The sequence below is a fragment of the Eschrichtius robustus genome, chromosome 18, assembly GCF_028021215.1.
Source record: "Eschrichtius robustus isolate mEscRob2 chromosome 18, mEscRob2.pri, whole genome shotgun sequence".
Taxonomy (NCBI): Eukaryota; Metazoa; Chordata; class Mammalia; order Artiodactyla; family Eschrichtiidae; genus Eschrichtius; species Eschrichtius robustus.
Genome location: NC_090841.1, coordinates 56,372,939 through 56,392,302, shown reverse-complemented (window position 1 = coordinate 56,392,302; position 19,364 = coordinate 56,372,939).

Here is a 19,364-nt window from a genome sequence, read left to right as displayed (position 1 = left end):
AAAGAGATATTGTTTTCAGTCCTTATACAGTAATTAGCATTTCATATCACATATGATTCCAGGACATAGTCAAATAGTCAAATTGTCTCTTCAAGGACAATGATAGAATCAAAGTCTTTTTGACATATCATATTCAGTGTCTAGTATAAAATAATAAAATAAAATAGAAATAAATAAAACATAATAAATAGACATGAAAAGAAACATGAATTATAGCCCAGTCAATGGAAAAAATGGCCAAAAAGACAACCTAAATGACTCAGATAATGAAATTAGCATAAAATGCATTAAGCCAGTTATAATAATTTTTTTTAATGTAGAGGAAAATGTGGTCATAAGGAAAGAATAGATTGGGAATCTCAGTAGAAAAATAAACACTTAGAAAATTAACATTTTTATAAATGAAAGTTACAATATATGAAGTGAAAAATTCACTGGGTAGACTTAGCAGATTGTATATGATAGAAGATAAGGCCGTTAAACTTAAAGATAGATAAAATTAAATTATTGAGCTGAAGACCAGAAAGAAAAATTTTGACAAAAAAGAAGAGCCTCATTGTTAAGTGGGCAGTATCAACCTGTCTAACATACATGGAATTTGAATACCACAAGGAGATGAGAGAGAATGCAGAAGAAAAAAAGTATTTGAAGTAATAATAATGCACAATTTTCCAAATTGATTAATACAAGCTTACTGATCCCAGAAGCTTAGTGAACTTCAAGCAAAATACATACAAAGAAAACCATACCTAAGCACAGCATAGTCAAACGGCTCAAAACTAAAAACAAAGAGTAAATCTTAAAATGCTCAGATGATAAAACAAATTACACACAAAAAACCCAAAATTATGCATGATGACTGGCGTCTCGTCAGAAGCAATGAAGACAAGGAGTCAGTTGAAAAACAGCTTTAAAGCACTAAAATAAAAATAAATATCAAACAATTCTGTATTCCTGAGAGTACACCTTGAAAATGAAGGTGACATAAAGATATTTCTAAATAAGAAACAACTGAGAGAATTTGTTGTCAGCTGCTTAAACATTGGTCTGGTTGTTAGCTCTCCTCACACATCTGACACTCTATCTTAGACCTGCCCATCATAACAATTCGTATGAAAATTTATTCTGCTTAAAGGAAAGTTTCACCCCCTTTCAGACAATAGTTACTGAGACAACTACAAATACTGAGCGTGAAAGGAAGAAATGTGTGAGCATAATGGACACTAGGCCATGGGTTAGAACTTTGACTGATTTACTTGGGAGATAAGAGTGTTCAGATGTGTAATGCTTATTAGTTAAGATTAAGGCTGGCTGTCTTAAGGCTTAACCTGTCCTGCAGTCTTTCATGCCAACTTTGCTCCATTTGGAGATGATAGTAAAAGTTCTATAAGTTGTTTGGAGTGTTTGGAGTGAGTTCTGCTTGCTACAGTGGAGCTTTAGTCCTCTTGAAGTGATTTCCTTTATGTCAGGTTCACGTGGGAAAACTTAGAAGAGGCATTGAAAACTTAGAAGAGGTTTGAAGGATCTTCCTGTTCTGGAAAGGAATTACAATATTAATGAAGGTCAACCATCAGAGACTGAGAAAATGACCCAAAGAAAGCCAGCTAAATTCTTGCAGTCAGCCCACCCCTTAAAAGCAACCCTATCTCTTGTATTGAAACGGGGTGAAAAAAATTTAGGAGATGTAATCTTGATAATGGAATATTGGATACCCCATATTAAAGTGCACACCTCAACAAAGATTGAGCCTGCATCAGAGGACTCAAACCTGCTGAGTTAAAGAGTTCCCAAGCCTCAAATAGACTGACCTCACTGCATGATATAGAGCATTGGGTGGGCTGAAAGTTTTAGAAAATGGTCTGGTTGATCTGTGAGCTTCTGCCACACAAGTAACAACTGAATATCTAACCAAAGCCTTGTTTAATGGCATGGAGCAATTCTCTCCCTTCATGCCTCCTGATTCCTTCCTCCCTTCTACCTATATAACCTCCTATCATTTTTGTCCTCATTTTCTGCTTCTTGAGTATTCCTTTGGAGAATTAGCTCTTCAATTGATGCTAAGTGAAGTAAATTTAATTTCCCTGCTTGGTTCATGAACATGGGATTCAAACTTAGTCCCTCAGACTCTGCCTTTTGATATTTAACTCATGAGGAATAATGTAAGAATAAGTTGTTTTGCTATTTATCCTGCAAACTGTTCAAGGACATTTCCATTAATTCTCGCTAATTAGGTCACATCTTAGATTTCATGTCCTTGTTCCCATTCTGAGACTTGAATATTCACCTTTACTTTGAAATCTCTAGTCTTCTCTTGGTCTTTTCTGTGGCTTCTGAAGTTAGCCAGAGTTAGTGTCTTTGTTTATAATCAGAGCTAACTGAAACAAAATTCTTACCATCATTTTTTCAAAGCAAAACATGTTTAATGACATAACGTAAAGTACAGTGTTGTGCTAACATCAAATTATCTAATTATTCATAATTACTCGTTCTGTATGGTATATTGTTTCATGAAAATATCAATTTGCCAAAATTATACAGTCTGAATAAAATTCTATTCCTTACATTCATTTTTTGTCCTTTCCTATAAGAATATATTACATCATCATGAAACTCAAATTCTTAATAGAAGGTGATTCATTCAATATTTACACTTTAAGAAAAGCATTAAAATTAACTCTGAAATAGCAGTGTGTTACAATTATATCATCATCACAGTGGTACAAAGGAGATATACAATGTATTTTCAGAACTAGAAAGTCCTGGGTTTGACTAATAACTAACCCATTCACTTACTGTGTAACATTAGTCATTGAAATTAGGGTCTCAAATTTCTCAGCTACTAAAATGGGTAATTACAAGACTTACCCTTGTAGGATTATCATGTGAATTTTGTGAAAATTAAAATTATGTATTTAAAGAGCACTTTCTTAGATGCCTAGGCAATCATGAATAGACACTATAGGTTGACTGCTTTTATTAAGAAGATAGGGCATTCCCTTTAACATCTCCATGTCATATGGACAGTGTGATTGATATCAACTTTATTACAATAAAATATACATGGAAAATGCAAACACCATAAGGTTGAGGCTACAAAATAAAACAACAGAAAATTGCTGACCAATTGTAGTTCCCTCATAGTGTACTCAATTTATACCACTCTTAATATTGAAATTAATTATAGATCTTCCTATTTCTCACTTTTTACTAACCCTGGGAATATGTGATATGATTAAATAAATTCCTTCCCTCACAAACTTTTCTTCTTGCTCCAGAGACAGTATGATTACTAAAAGTAGTCATTAGTGACTTTGGGTATGTATATGGTGAAATGCTGATTATGAAAACCATACGACCCCTAACATTAGTCACTTGGTTGCTATAGATTCTATATTTATATGTGGAGACTCTTCTGAAAAAACAAATGTTTAGGCTCTATTGCAGAAAAAGTGTTTTCGTTCTTACTTGATTTGTTTTTGTTATTTTTTAAAAATATTTATAACCATAGAAGAAAGTCAAGTTTCTCATTAATACAATATCATACATTAATTCAGTTGATTCAGAGGCTGACTGCTATTACATATATTACAAGATAATCACATCAAAAGTGCTAAAATTTTCAAGGAATATAGTTTTTATTTTGAAATAAATAAAATAAATTTTATTTATTTTTAGTGTTTTAGTATGAATATTTAAATTTGTTTTTAACTGATGACTCGTAGCTGAACATATATCTTATGAAACCTAGTTTATTTCGTTTACTTTTTAGAAATACTTCTTCAACACGTTATAAAATAATATAAAATGTTTCACAGTAAATTTCATATGTTTGATATGTCAGCTTATTTTGTTTTATATCATAGCATTCCTGCTTAATATAACAATACCATATTATCTTCATTCTACAAACAGCAAATATTAGCAGGAGGATTAAGTAATTTTCCAAAGGCAAAAAAGGGGGTCAATGTCAGCAATCGGATTAGAGCTAAGTACGCTTTAATTCCCAAGACTAGCCTAAGAGATTAAAAATGCCTCTTTCGGTCTGACTTCAATAATTAGTTAGAAGTTAGGTTTTTCAATTGAAACCTTAAAACCTGATGTTCTATTCATTTTAAGAAATACTAAGAATTCACTAAATATTCAGGAAACCAAATGGGAATTTTGGAAGATAAGTTAATGTTTTTATCCGTTTAAATATTTTATATCTGTATTTGTCTTTTCTCTACTTTTACTTTATCAACAAATCTTACATCCATCATCAAAGTATTTTCTGAATAGTTTCACTTCACCCTTCTTCATGTTACCATCTTCACCCAAGCTACATGCATCACTTACATACGACCTAACCTTCACTTTTGCCCCATTTAACAACAGCATGGGCTTTTCAAAAATTGTGCAAGTTTCTACCCTTTTAGACCTTGGAACACTCTAATTCTTCCCAGAGCAATTTGAATACTCTCACTTTAGGATTTATACTTGTGTCCTATTTAAATTGAACTTCTTCAGACTTGGCTGATGATTCTTTATTAACCCAGTGCCACCCTGAAATGCCATTTATTTAGAGAGACTTTCCACATTCATTCAATATCATTAGCATGCTTATTCACTTCCATCTTGTGTTCCTGCTTTACTTGCCTCTTAATTTATCACTGTGTGAAATAACTGGTGTGTTTATTTCCTTGTTGATTCCTGTGCCCTCCATTCACACAGCAGAGCCAGAAATCAGGAATCATACCTGTATTCTCCACCTGCACGTGTCTCCAGTATGTAGATGAGTATCTGAGAAACATAATTATCCAAATAAATATTTTGATGAAAGTATAGATACAATCTGAGAAACACTAAGAAAATATACATTTTGTCCACAGAAAAGTGTTTTCTATTATGAGTATTAATCTCACTTTTATTTATTTTATACCATCCTTGACTATCTATCTTTTAAAATATTTAATGTTACATTAGAGAAACTGAGAGAAAAAAATAAATTGATACCACAAGGAAAAATATATCAGCATATAAATTTAATCTTTTTTTGAAATTAAATACCAAATCTGATAATCAGGCATATTTAAATAATGAAAAAGATAAGTTGTCTTCTGCAACTCTGCTCTGGTGAACACATTTAAATTCTAAATGGTACTTTTACTCGACACATAGAAATATTTTTTTAAATAAAGTGTGAAGAAAGCTGGACATCATATATATTGAGGAAATACTGAGTAATAAGACACCACCATTTTCTGACCAAGGCGTGGTCACAAAAGATTATGATTATAAGCTTCTTTAGAACTAAGTTCTTTCACAATGCTATGGATTGTATAAGAGGTCAATATATATTTGACAAGTGAAATGCTTTATAATTCCCCCAAACACTTGTGGTTTCTTTGGAAGGAAACTTTGAAGTACTGAGAAAATTGAAAATATTAGTTAACACTTGGTTATTATATGTATTAATCAAATATTTATTATTTGATATGTATTTAGTATGTTTTATTAAATAAAAGTAGTGTACTATGATGTAATATGGAAAATATATAATAATGTTTCCACCCCCAAATTCAATACCAAAATAATCACAGTATTCAACTTTATAACAGAATATTAGTAATAAATTGTTTGGAACAAAGAAAATTTTCCTAGACTCTAAAGTCATGTTTCCGTAAGGAAAAAACAGATTGCCAATTTTCTTCTTTCATTTCTACCTGTATAACTAACTGAGATATTAATTGGTTTCCTATTCTTGTTTTAGAAGAGGTTTATATTAAATTTCAATAATAAACATTTTAGAGAATAATTTTGAAATATCAAGGAGATATACATATATATACCACAGAGAGTCTAAAATTTATTTTTACCTCAGAAAATATAAATTTAGTGTGATGTTTCTACATAGGTAACCTCAAAATTGTCTAAGTTCATCATTACCAAAGGAGTATTTAAAACCCACCAGGGATTTTTAAATAAAATGTTATTTTAGCAACTATATAGTTCCTTCTAAGTGTTTTCTCCCCCTTTGCTCATTTCTTTCAAACATATTTTTAAATGAAGTCATCTTTCTGGACATTTAAGTATTTATTTATATTTCCAATTATGTATCAAGTAGATTCAGCATAGAGACTGATAGTTGCCAACTTGAGAAATTAAATTTCTGCTTCCACGAAACTGCAGACAAAATTGACGTTGTCTTTTCAGTCACAAAAATAGCTGATTCTTTGGGGGAAAACAAAAGGAAACCTTTATTGTATGTTATGTCTTCAAGGTATTATTCTAATCCCTGTAAAATGGAAATTATAGTACACATTACAGATGATAAAATTATGTTTTAGATGTTATTTGTCCAAGACTGAAATTTAAACTCATATTATTCTAACTCCAAAGGTTCTGTTTTCACTCAGAGAGCTCCCTGGCTTTTCCTCATTAACACAGTCACTAAAAGAAGACATTTATGAAATTCCCAGTAAGAAAAGGGTAATATAGTGGGCCTTTAGTAACTAGTTATAAGAGATTACTACCTCATTTCCAGAAAATGGATAGCAAAATCTCTCCCAGGTCCCAAATTGAGTCCTGTCTAGAGCCGTGCTACCTCTAAAAAATTCAAGATCCTATAAAAAGATTGTCGGAATAAACATTAGGAATGGGTTGACTGGATAAATAAATATTTAAAGAAATGACAAACTGGTTTTCAAACTGTGTTTACCCTTTGCTTCTTGTTTAATTGTAAACCTTTTTTCCATTCTTCCCTAGTTTCCATTGTCATACAATTTTTAGAATAAACTTGTCAGATTCTACCAAAAAGCCTGCTAGTATTTTTTTTTTTTCCTTTGAGGGAGCAGAGATTGTGTTGCATTTGTGAAAAATTAAGGTCACAACAATATTGAATCTTCCAGTTTCTGAACAAGGCATATCTCTCCATTTATTTAGGTCTTCTTTAATTTCTCTTATCTATGCTTTCTAATTTTTAATATGAAAGCCTTGGCACCTTGCACATATTTTTATTAAGTTTTTCCTGCATATTTTATTGGCTTTTGACATTGATATAAAATGAATTTTCTTTAGTATAAAAAATAAAATTGATTTTTTTTTTTTACCAAGGTAGTATTTTCTAAAATACCTACATCTAAAACATTTGATATTGTTCCTCCTCATTTTGACAGTACTTCTTGTTTCGAAAACAAAATTGTTTATTGCTGGAGCAGAGATGGTTAAACTCCATCTCCAAGTTTGATGGGTTTCATGGGAGACTATGAATTCTTAGAAAAGCTGCAAGATTATATGTGCAGATGAATGCAAATAGTTAATTTCTTTAATTTTTGCCTTTTGGTAAGATTACTGAAGATTAATTATTACTTTTATATATTTAATTTTAAGTAATTATTAATTAATAAGATTCTTATTGAAGAATCTTCAATAAGATTCTTAAGGATACATTTATACTTTACACATTTATATTTGTGTCTGCTCATATATATAGGTGCACAGACAACTGATTATTTAAATCTAGCCTACTATGTACTCACCATGCACTTACTAAACTAAATGCTTGTTTAAGACTCGTTTACTCACATCTATGTGAATCTGAAGCGTCTGTTTAGAGAATGAGTTTAAAAAAAATCAAATAACACATTTTCTACAATGTCTTCTTTGACTTCCTGTAGTAGAACTCTTTCCTTTTCTATATTGTAATTGAATGCTTTTCTTTTTTATCCCTAGTTATCAGATTTAAAAAAAAAACCTTTTCCATCAAATAAATAAAGGTCTATGCTACAAAGAGTAATATATTCTGTTTTATCGACTTTCTTTAGAGCAAAGTAAATGTCATTTTTTAGAACAAAGTAAACTATTTTGTCAAACTTTGATCATATTGCAATAGGTAAAGCAAAGGCTATACAGAAACATATACCTTATATGATAACGTTTATCAAAATACTAGTGAAACTAAAAACTCATATTTTATATTTTAAAACCAGGACATTGAGGGAGTAAGACTATACCCACCTCAATTAAATAGTTGGACAAAGGAATAAGGATGCATAGTTAAAGGGTGATAGAAATGAAATATAAGCTATCACTTCTAGATGAAGCTCTGGACAGTATTTTTAGTATTGTCTTTCTTGTAAAAATAGCTGCATTATGATATTTTAATCTATTTTTGATAAAGTAAGAATAGTGTAATTTTAAAAATTTTAACATGGATTTAACCACAGTTTCAAATAAAGAAAAATATATTTGCTTATTTAAAATCTTCTTTTCTCCCTATCATCAGAAGAAAATAACTTCTTTGTCAAAATGTAAAAGTATCTTGTTTCATAAAAAACTCAGTTACAATTTGAAAGCATACCTGGATCGATTTTCTTCACTTATGTGCACAATTAAATAGAATTTTACGTAGGAGAAGCCACTGCTACTTTACACATCATGCTAAGTATTCGTCCTGTAAGGCTGAGTATATTTGATTGACCTCTCTGGCAACTTCTCTAAAATAGTATAAAACATCCAGGAAAGTACCCTATCATGTTAACATGTACTACTTTAGAAAAACTTTACAAATGGCTGGAATGGTATAAAAGCTTATACATACATATATTTGTCAGAGAATTCAGGGACAGAACAAATCAGTCTTTTTAACATTTCAAAATTATTTGCCAAAGCGTGGAGAAGCAACATTGTCTTGCCAAAGCTACATTCATTTTGATCCACTTCACAGTAACATTGGAAAGCTGGCCTCATATGAAGTTATTTATTTATTTATTATTATTTTTTAAATTGGAGTGTCGTTGCTTTACAATGTTGTGTTAGTTTCTGCTGTACAGCAAAGTGAATCAGCCACACATATACATATATCCCCTCTTCCTTGGATTCCTTCCCATTTAGGTCACCACAGAGCATTGAGTAGAGTTCCCTGTGCTATACAGTCTGTTCTCATTAGTTATCTAGTTTATACATAGCAGTGTATATATGTCAATCCCAATCTCCCAATCCATCCCACCCCCCCTTCCCCCCTTAGTATCTATACGTTTGTTCTCTACATCTGTGTCTCTATTTCTGCTTTGCAAATAAGTTCATCTATACCATTTTTTTCTAGATTCCACATACGAGATGTTAATGGAACCAAGACATTCAGTTTGCCAGATAAAGAATGTGGAATTAACAATCATGTAATCAGCCACTGTGTTAGATGTAGAGTTCTTTGACTTGAAATGACACGATAAATGCTTCTAGGACTTTTAGTTCTGGTAATAAGGCAGACTAGATGTCTATAGAAACTTATAGACACCAAAATAATGATAAAAATATTTTTTTAAAAGAGAAAGAAAAAAAGGAAGAGAAAAATCTTACTTAAAATCATAGCTTAGCTTGTGGCAATATAAAAGAAACCCCCGATTTCAGTAATGACCTGAAAGCATGGACTGAAAAAAATATATTGAAAACACATATTACAATTTTCTAGAGCTAGAAGACTTACTGGAGAAGAAATGCAACCATCAGTTTTTAGAAATGGGCAAATTATTCAAGGAGTATGATCATGAGTGGCCAATGCACATTAAAGAAGATACCTAACCTCATTAGTAATCAAAAACATACAAATTATAACAAAAATGAGATACCATTTTATGTCCACCAGATTTACAAAAATATATTTCTAGTTTAAATCTCTAATTGTGAGGTTTAGAAAAAAATGGGAATTCTCAATGTAATGTATTATGATTCACTTTAAATTTGGAAACGCTCAGTGAAATTGAAATTTTTCTTAGTGCTAACAAAATGAAACATACTATAAAATGGACAAATAAAATGTTTTCGTACATTTAGATTCTATACAGTATTGAAAATTAATTTTACTCTAGCATCCATCTGAAGGAATCTAAAAAATTTAATTTGAGCAAAAGAAATAGAAGTCACAAAAATGCAATCAGAATGCATGCCTTTATGTAAGGGTCAAAAGTAGGCAACATTGTATTTGTTTTAGGGTTATACAGATGTGTGGTAATATAAGGAGTAGTAAAAGAAAGTTTTAAAGCTGGAAGAGGGTAGGGGTTATGATATAGGAGGGATAAAGAAATTTTTCTGAGTTTTTAATGTGCAGTACCTTATGTTGGCTGGGAGGTACATGATTATACTTAGAGTTTTGAAAACTGTATATATATGCTATCCCTTTCACATTCATTGTATTTATATTTGTTGTACATAAGCAAAGAGAGATTTCAAATTATTTCTGTCAAAAATTATCTATGATGTACCAGTTAGTTACCTCCCAGTAATAGTGAAGGAGCTGGCAATTTTCACATAAATGGACACAGCTGGAATGATGTATCCACAAGACATTAATATCTTGCAATGTAAAACTAATGATTCTTGTTCAGTGGGTATCTCTCTCATGGGTCTCTTATATTTTTAATCCACGATGAATTATGAAGTTGGAAATTCCTCAATTTTGACCTAATCCAGAATCTTAAATCTGTGTCCAGGTTCAGGGACTGCGTGCCATGCTGCTATAAGAAGCTTATTTGCAAGGTGTATCTGAAATCTTTGTCATCTTGACATCATTGATCACCAAGAGGTTTTTGCCAAGTTTTATCTAACATGATATCATAGTAGAGAACTGCCCAGGGGTGAAACCTCCAGGGAAGATATTACCAAGTCCACAGCTCACTTCGTACCTTTTATGTAGCTATGTTTTGTATGGACGTTGCATGATTATTTTAATGTCTGTTTTGCCCACTAAACTATCATCTTTTAGAGACTTAGCTTTATCTTAATCTTCTTTGTAGTACTGGCTCATAAAAATGGTTGGTAGATTATATTTTTTTCTGAATGAAGACGTATACTGGATACATATTAATCAAACGATATAATCAGCTTGGAAGAAGTCCATCTATTGACAATTGAATTCAAACTATATTTACTCCTCATACTATCTAATTGTATGCATTTACTGACCATTTCCATAAAGATAATATTATTTCATATAATAATATATGTCTAAAGCAAGATATGGTATATATAATAAGAGTAATAAACCTTGCCTTCTACCTTCCTAGTTGAGAAGTTCAATTCTTTTTAAGAAGGAGTTAATTTTTCAATCAACCAGACAATATATCACATAGGATCTTCTCTCCCTATATATTTTTATTAGCTAAAAGCTCAAGTATATGACTGTGAACTTTGCCTTGTTGTAAATTGTAAACCAACCAGAAATAATATTGCCCTGTATTTAGGCTAACACTCGTTATGCTTTTCATGGGAATTTAAAGTAGGGATAATGACGTTAATAAAACAATTTTAAAAGTAAAATTTTCAGTAGTAATTGAAGCCTACAAGTATCATAATAAGGTTTTAATTATATCAAATGGAAAAGTTACCGGTGTTGCAAAATTGTAAAACCTTGCAAATACATAAATCATAGAAATAGGATTTTCTATGAATAGGGTTTTCAGTGATAAGTATGTTAATGCATTGGAAGTGTGTTTACTGTTAGTGCTGAAATCTCATGAAAATTCAAGAATTAAATTGTAACTTTTTAATTGCAAATTTTATTATAAAATCATAGAGGATATCAGTTACATTTAATATATAATATACATAAAATTGAGAATAAGTGCATAGTGTAATGATAAGAAAACAAATATACACTTATGAGAGTTCTAACACAGTATATGCATAGGTAGTATATTTGTATAAGATAGTAGTAAAATAACTAGAAATTATGAATATCAGGATGTTTATATAATAAAGGTGAAAATATAGGCCTGTAACTCATGACTTTACTCCTCAGTAAGATGTGGATTTATTGTGCTGACTTTGGAATTTATATTACTTTGACTATTTCACTTCTATACTATTCCAAAGGTAATGATGCTTATCTATTATTTATTTTCTTAAAATCCCATTTTCTGACCTAATTCAATTTGATATTTAAATATAAAAAGGCATACTCTAGGAACGGTAAGTGCAAAAAATGATGCCCTTCATATTTATTTAGTCATTTATTTAACCAGTGTCATTAAGCATGTAATAAACACCGGTTGTAAGATTAAATAAGAAATTGAAATGAACCATCTTTGTTTTTATATATATATAATGGAAGAAAAAAGAAACATTTACTTTCATTGTAATCTTTAGTCTATATCACAGTGTTTACTGTAAATACAAAATTGGATACAAATAGGCAATAGAATGAGTACAGTTCTATGACACAATTTCATTAATGTGTTGCAGAAAGATATCACATTTTAATTGGTTAAATGCTTGGATGTAAAGTAGAGCTAAAATGTGTAAAATTGTTTTTCTGTTATTTTGGATGAGAAATTAAAGATGTTGCATAGTAAAACCAAGGCACATGGTTTTCTTTTTAATTCATATAATAGATAAACAAGAATTGATGATAGGACTAATTAAAATATAAGTAAGACATATAGTGAAGATAAAACACAAATATTAGAAGTAGAGAGCACTATGTGGATACAATGGAGAGAAATATAAAGTACTTCTAAATAATCTAAATGCCTTCAAAAAGACAGTAACTTTCAAGTTAACGAATGACAGATGAGTAATGTTCTTAAAAGAGGAAAAAATTATGAGGTATGGGTATGATTCTGCACAAATGACTATATCTATCACTTAGAAATATTTTTTCCATCTATTCATTCATTCACCAAATATTTGTTGAAAACTATTGATAAAATGAAATGGAGGCATTATAAAGAATGAACCAAAGATGGTTTCTGACTTCCTAGCAGCATCATCTAGTGAAGAAATCAAGTAATAAACAAAAAATGTAAGAATTAGAGATATTATATGGGCTAGGAAGGAAATAAAACATGGATGCTATGACAGGGAATGAGGTAGACGTTAGGAAGTAACATAAGTAATTCAGTTAATTAGGGAGAGCCTTTCTGAGGAGGGAGGGTTTTAATTGAAAGATGCTGTAGGAAACGATGCCAGCCAAATAAAATCAGAAGGAAAACATTTTCATCAGAGGGAGTTGCAGATTCAAAGCCCAAACAATTAAATAAATGGTTGGTGGATGGTGGGAGCAAGCTTTCTCACTGTTGGAATGGTAATTTGTCAATAAGCGAGACTAGAATTATCCATGTGTTCATTAGAATTATGAGTTCTTATTTAGCTTAATATGGATGCAAGAGTTACATATAGAAATATTTATACATCTGTGTATATCAGCAAGTTAGCTGATATATTGCCTTGCTATATGAGGTGGGTGGGCTTAAACAAAACAACATCCCTTTAACAGTGAGCACACCTAGCATCCAGATCTTGGTTTCTAATATCATTACCTGATGAAAGCGAAAAGACTCCTTGGTAAGTGATTGATTCTAATAATGGAACAAGAAATATCCAAGGTGAGCCTGGAGCATCTTGTGGTGTCAGAAATTGTCAAGAAAGGAAGGAAAGAAGTAAGGGAGGAAGGGAGGAAGGGAAGGAGGGAGGGAGGGAGGAAAGAGAAAGGGGAAAAAAATCTACAATGATGCTGATATGTTAAAGGGAGGGACACAGAGCCAATGAGTTTCCAATAGCAAAAGCTGGAAAAATTTGAGCAGCAAAACAACTTAGCATTGTTTTATTACTCAAAATATAAAATAAATATCTGTGAGTCTGTGCTGATTATAAATAAATTACTGAATAAATAATAAGTGGAAGAGAAAAAAACCCTGAATCATTCTTGTGGGAAAATTCCAAATTTGTGTAGATATTTTAGGGTGGGACTTTCTTCTAAAGAGGACAGCATTGGTATTAGGAAAAAAGAGTAAATTTACAGTGGAGAAAACTGACAAACACTCCCTGAGTCAGGTGATCAAGGTCAATATCAGCAGCGATAAAATCCTATTGATAGTATGTATTTATAATTGATGAAGATCACACTTTACCTCTTTGGTCTTTGTCCTGAAAAAACATAAAGCCACTCTAAATGTGGGGGGAAAAAATAGACAAATTTCATTAGAGGGACGTCCTTCAGAATACTTGACCTATATACTCTCCAAAATTTTCAAGGTTACTAAAAAACAAGGATTCTGAGAAATTGTCACAGCTAAGAGGAGCATGAGACATGATAACCAAATTTAAAACAGTGTCCTAGAATAGAAAAAGACATTAAGCAGACTGAATAATCTGATTTAATATTTGATTTAGTTTCTAATAAATATTGGTTTTAATACTGATTCATTAATAGTAATAAATTCACCATACTAATGTAAGGTATTAATAATAGGAGAAACTGTGTGAGTGGGTTTATGAAAGTTCACCGTACAATCTTCTAACTTTTCCGTAAATCTGAACCTATTCTAAAATATAAAGACAATTAAAAGAAAATTCACATGCTCTGCAGCCTCCATTGCAGTTAGTAGCAAGTATGTGGTGTTGTTCTTGCCAGAGATGAAAACTAAGGATTTGCAGGACAACTTGTTTCTCTAAAACAGATGCTACCCTTTCCTGCTTCCCTTCCATTTCCATTCTTCACTCTGCCTGGAACGAGGCTACAGTGCCTGGAAGAGCAGTGGTTACATCACATATGAACGTGAGGTGACATGCTTGAAGACAGGATGATATTGCTGAGCATGGCAGTGTAGAAAGAATAAAAAGGAAAATATGTCTTAAACTACCATGGAATCACTGTATCCTTAGACTGCCACTGCAAACATTCCTTTGCACTGAATTCTTAGATATAAAAAAGAAATAATGAGAAACAATTGCCTTGACTAAAAATTTCTATTTTAATAAGGGATGTATCTCAACATATATTAAATGGTATATGTTTTCTTCTGGTTCATGTATTTACATTATAAAATATGCCATAATACTGATATGTCATACTACAGCACCACATTTTTCACTAAAACACTTTAATATTGATTATATTAATTAGTGTACCAACACACAGTTTGGCCAACAGATCATAGTGCTTGTGAAACACATTTTCATACTAACGACTTCAATTATTAAAGCAGAGAATCATCAGCAAATAAACAAGATTGGTCATGTAACTACAGATTCAAATACCCTAGTATGCAACTGGATTATGAAAACAAGCAGCTGTACCAACAAGATAGGCAATCAAATTGACAGAGTGTGTCTCTGAATTAATGGAGTATGTGCCACTTGACAAATTTAAATAAGTGCTGAAATGGTGAAACAAGTTGATTTGGATTATCACATTCGTTCAGAGTAGACATAATTTAAATGAGATAATTATGCATCTACATCAGGCAAATACATAGTTTTATAAGTAACAGAGCATAAAAATTGATCTAGAAATGTATAAAAAGCAAATTATATTAAATATAATTAAATACAGCAAATAAAAATTGATATTTAAAAATAATACAAGAGTGTGACTACAAATTAGCTGATATTTCAAACTTAACTGTTAGAATGTATTAAAAATATGTAATTCTCAGTAAAGATACAATCCAGTTCACTTTAATTTTATGATCAAGCCCAGGTGAAAGCCAATACACTACAACAATTATCAGTAAGTATATGACCTTATTTGATTATTATTTTGCTTGATCTGTTACAGAATGTACATGATGGGACTTTTAACATAATGATCATGAAAGAAAGCAAGGCGACTCCAAATAAAGTATTTTATTTTTAATAGCTATTCTACAAGTTTGACATAGATTAGCAAAAGCAATGTAAGTAAATGGGCTTGCCTTTATCATGATATCTAGTACAGCTCAAATGTAGTGAGTATGTATAAGTGTGTGTGTGTGCTATTAATAGTCAATTAAGGACCCATCATAATTATTTGCTATTCAGTTAACAGAATAGTCACTTATATTTATTACCTTTCACCTACTGTAAGATAAAAAAAAAAAACTTGAAATAATTTTAAGATTACAGAAATATGACTGAGAATGAACCATAAAGAGAACTGCATGGTTCTTATCTTTACCCCTAGTAGTTTGAGAAATACTACCAACTCTTACCTGTTCAGTGCATAGCTTTCAAATCCATCTTTTGGCCTCCATGTTTTTCTTCTCTCCAGTAAATATTACCAAAATTGTTATCTAAAACACAACACATATAATTCTCCTGAAAAACGTTTTAATGTTTCCCCACTATGAAGTTATTCTTTTTTATCCTTTTAATAGTATAATCTTTGGAAGAAAGTCACTATGCACAGCTCAGATAGGAGGAGTGTGGAGTTATGTCCCACCTCCTTGAGGAAAGATCTGCTTAAATTACTTTAATTCTTCAACACAGGAGATTTGCTCATTCTCCCTGATTTACTTATTTATTCAATCATTTATTTATATGAGTATAGACTTATAGATACTGTCTTCATAGTAAGAATTAAAATCCAATACTACTTTATTTATTTTGTTGCTTATATTTATTTTCAGGTTTGGCCATTGGCCATTGTTTCTCTTTGCTCCTGTCTCCCCTTAACATACCCCATTTAGGAGACTGTTTGTTTGTTTGCTTGCTTGTTTTTGAGCACTTCTTTACTTTCTGGCAATACAAGATGCTTCAAGCTTGTCTTGTATATTTCTTCTTCTAGTCTAAGAATAAGCCATTTCTCCAAGGAGCCCTGATTCCTTTTACTGAATAATGGTATTAGAAACCAAGATCAGGGTTGTGTGTGTGCTCATTACTATTGAGGTGTCTTTGCTTCCAGGCACTCTCAGTTGACAGAGCAACAAAGAATATGAGGTATACCAATCTGTGCATATATACATATTTACAAATATTTCTATATTCATGCATCTATATCTATATTAAGATAACATAAATTCATTCCTACCTCCCCAACTCTAAAATACTACTGCTTGGATAATTATTGCCTTCTCCACTTGCTTATCTACAATATCTCACTCCAAGAGTGAGAAATCTTGCTTCCAATCATGAGACATCCATTTACTAAATTTTTCAGTTCCAGTATACATGTATAGTGAGTTCTGATTTATTAACCCATATACTCATAGAAACAAATATCAACTAAAGTACAGCTTTTATGTGCAGTTGCTTTCCCACTCATATCCAAAGTTACTTACATCAGCACCTCCCCTCCCCCCAGAACCCTCATATATGAGGTTGTTTCATACATTTAAAAACTGTTAAATTTTATTGTCACGTTATGAATTCTATCCTGGGATTTCCAAAATCTTAAATATATTTTTAAATTTGTATACATTTATTTTCATTTTCTGTGCTTTATAGTTCTATAAGTTTTAACAACCTCATAGTGTTATTTATCTACCATTACAGTATCATATAAAATAGTGTTATCACCCTAAAAAAATCCTCTTTGTACACACATACACATATTAAAAACACGTAATACTTTTAAGGAAATACAGCTTATACTCTCATCCCATTAGAATGTTGCAGTGAAAGTAAAATTTTTATTTTGCCATCTCATTTATACTGGCAAACGTATGCTTTTTTTCTTGTTTTCCTGCTACCTCTCTATGTATTTATAAATTAAATATAATACAACTGAATGAAAATATATTTTAGGAAAATTTTGTTTGGTGATTATGACAACATGTTAATGAAAATTATATTTTTATTTTCTTTTTGTTTCTTGTTTTATATTAAGCCATTTAAATGTCCCTTTGATTTATAATGAAAACTGTTCACATCATGGATAAGTTGAGTGAACACTAGTCTAGGTACAGGAAACCTCTCTTTAAACTGGTTCCATTAATAATCAGCTTGGTGATCTTGTTTGTGAATTTCACATTAATACAACTTTGGAATAAGATATTGATGATGCCTAATATTAAAAAAGCAAATTTTTTTTCTCTGATGGGTAATAATACATTAAGCTATCATCTCATGGTATTAATTTTATTAATTTAATGACTATCTCAGAGAACCAGATTTTGGTTCCATTTATTCTATGTTTTTATCTATTTTTTTCTTCGTTTTTAATTTAGTTGATTTTTACTTTTATCTTCATTATTTCTTTTCTTACACCTAGTTTGTGTTTAATTTGTTATTTTATTTCATTACATTGGAAAATGAGGTCATTCATTTGAGACCTTTTATTTTTCCTAATAAAGGCATTTAGTTCTACATATGTCTCAGTAAGTACTAATACAGCAGCAGCTCAAAATTTAGATATATTTTGTTTTCATTTTCATTCAGTTCAAATTATTTTCAAACTCCTTTATCTCTTCTTTGACATATGGCAATTTAAAAGTGTTTTAAATTGCTTTGCACATAGTTCCTTCATATATTTTTATTATTAGTTGAATAAAACTTTAGGATAAATAAAACTTTAGTCCCTTTCTTTAAGGCATCATATAGTTGAGTCTTTTTCTTAAATCCAGTTTGAAAACTCCTGCTTTCTAATCAGGTGTTTATACTATTTATACTTGATTGATCTAGTTATGCTTACTTGTGTCATGGTCCTATTAATTTTTCTATCAATTTTTTGTTTCTCTTTCTTTTTCTTCTTTGACTGGCTTCTTTTATTAACTAAGTATATTTTTGTTATTTCATTTATGGGGAGTTTTATTACTACAACTATTTGCTATGTGAGTGGTTGCATTCAGGTATACAGAATACATCTTTGACTTATCAAAATCTACTGTGACATTATACCATGTCACATAATGTATAAAAACTTTACAATAGCCTACTTTCATTTTTTACCTTCTGGGCCTCTATCTTATAGTTACTTTTACATATTTTAATTCACACAAAAATATTTTTTTTCTTATTTTTGTTTCAAGTTGAATGTCTTGCAATGAGATTTAATAAAGAGAAAGCATTATTGTATAAGTATCCACACAGCTGACAGTTCCAGTGTTCTTTGTTTATTCATATACATCCATAATTTCTTCTGCCTGAAGGACATACTTTTATAATTTTTGTATTTCAGGTCTGCTGAAGATGAATTCTTTCAGCTTTTGTGTATCTCAATAGTCTATTACTTTTTTGTTTTTAAAGATATATTCTGTAGATACAGAATTCTGGGTTGGCAGATTTTTTTTTTTGTACTTTATGATGCTGTTCCACTGTCTTCTCACATGCATTATTACTAATGAGAAATCTTCTATAAATTGTATCTTTGTTCCTCCACACGTAACATGTCACTGTGCCTGCGTTCTATTAAGATTTTCCCTTTATCACTGGTTTTGGACAATTTAATTAAAATGTGCCTTTTTGTAGTTTTCTTTATGTGTCTTGTGCTCGGGGGTCATTGCAGTCTTGGATCTGTGTATTTATACCTATCTCAAATACAGAAAATTTTCAGGTTCGACTTTTTCAATGTATTTCTGCTCTACTCTCTCCTTCAGAAACTAATTACACATGCTTCATTTTCCTTCAGTTTATCCCACATCTCAATATGTCCTTTTAAATTTTCTAATTTCTTACATTTAAAAAAAATTAAT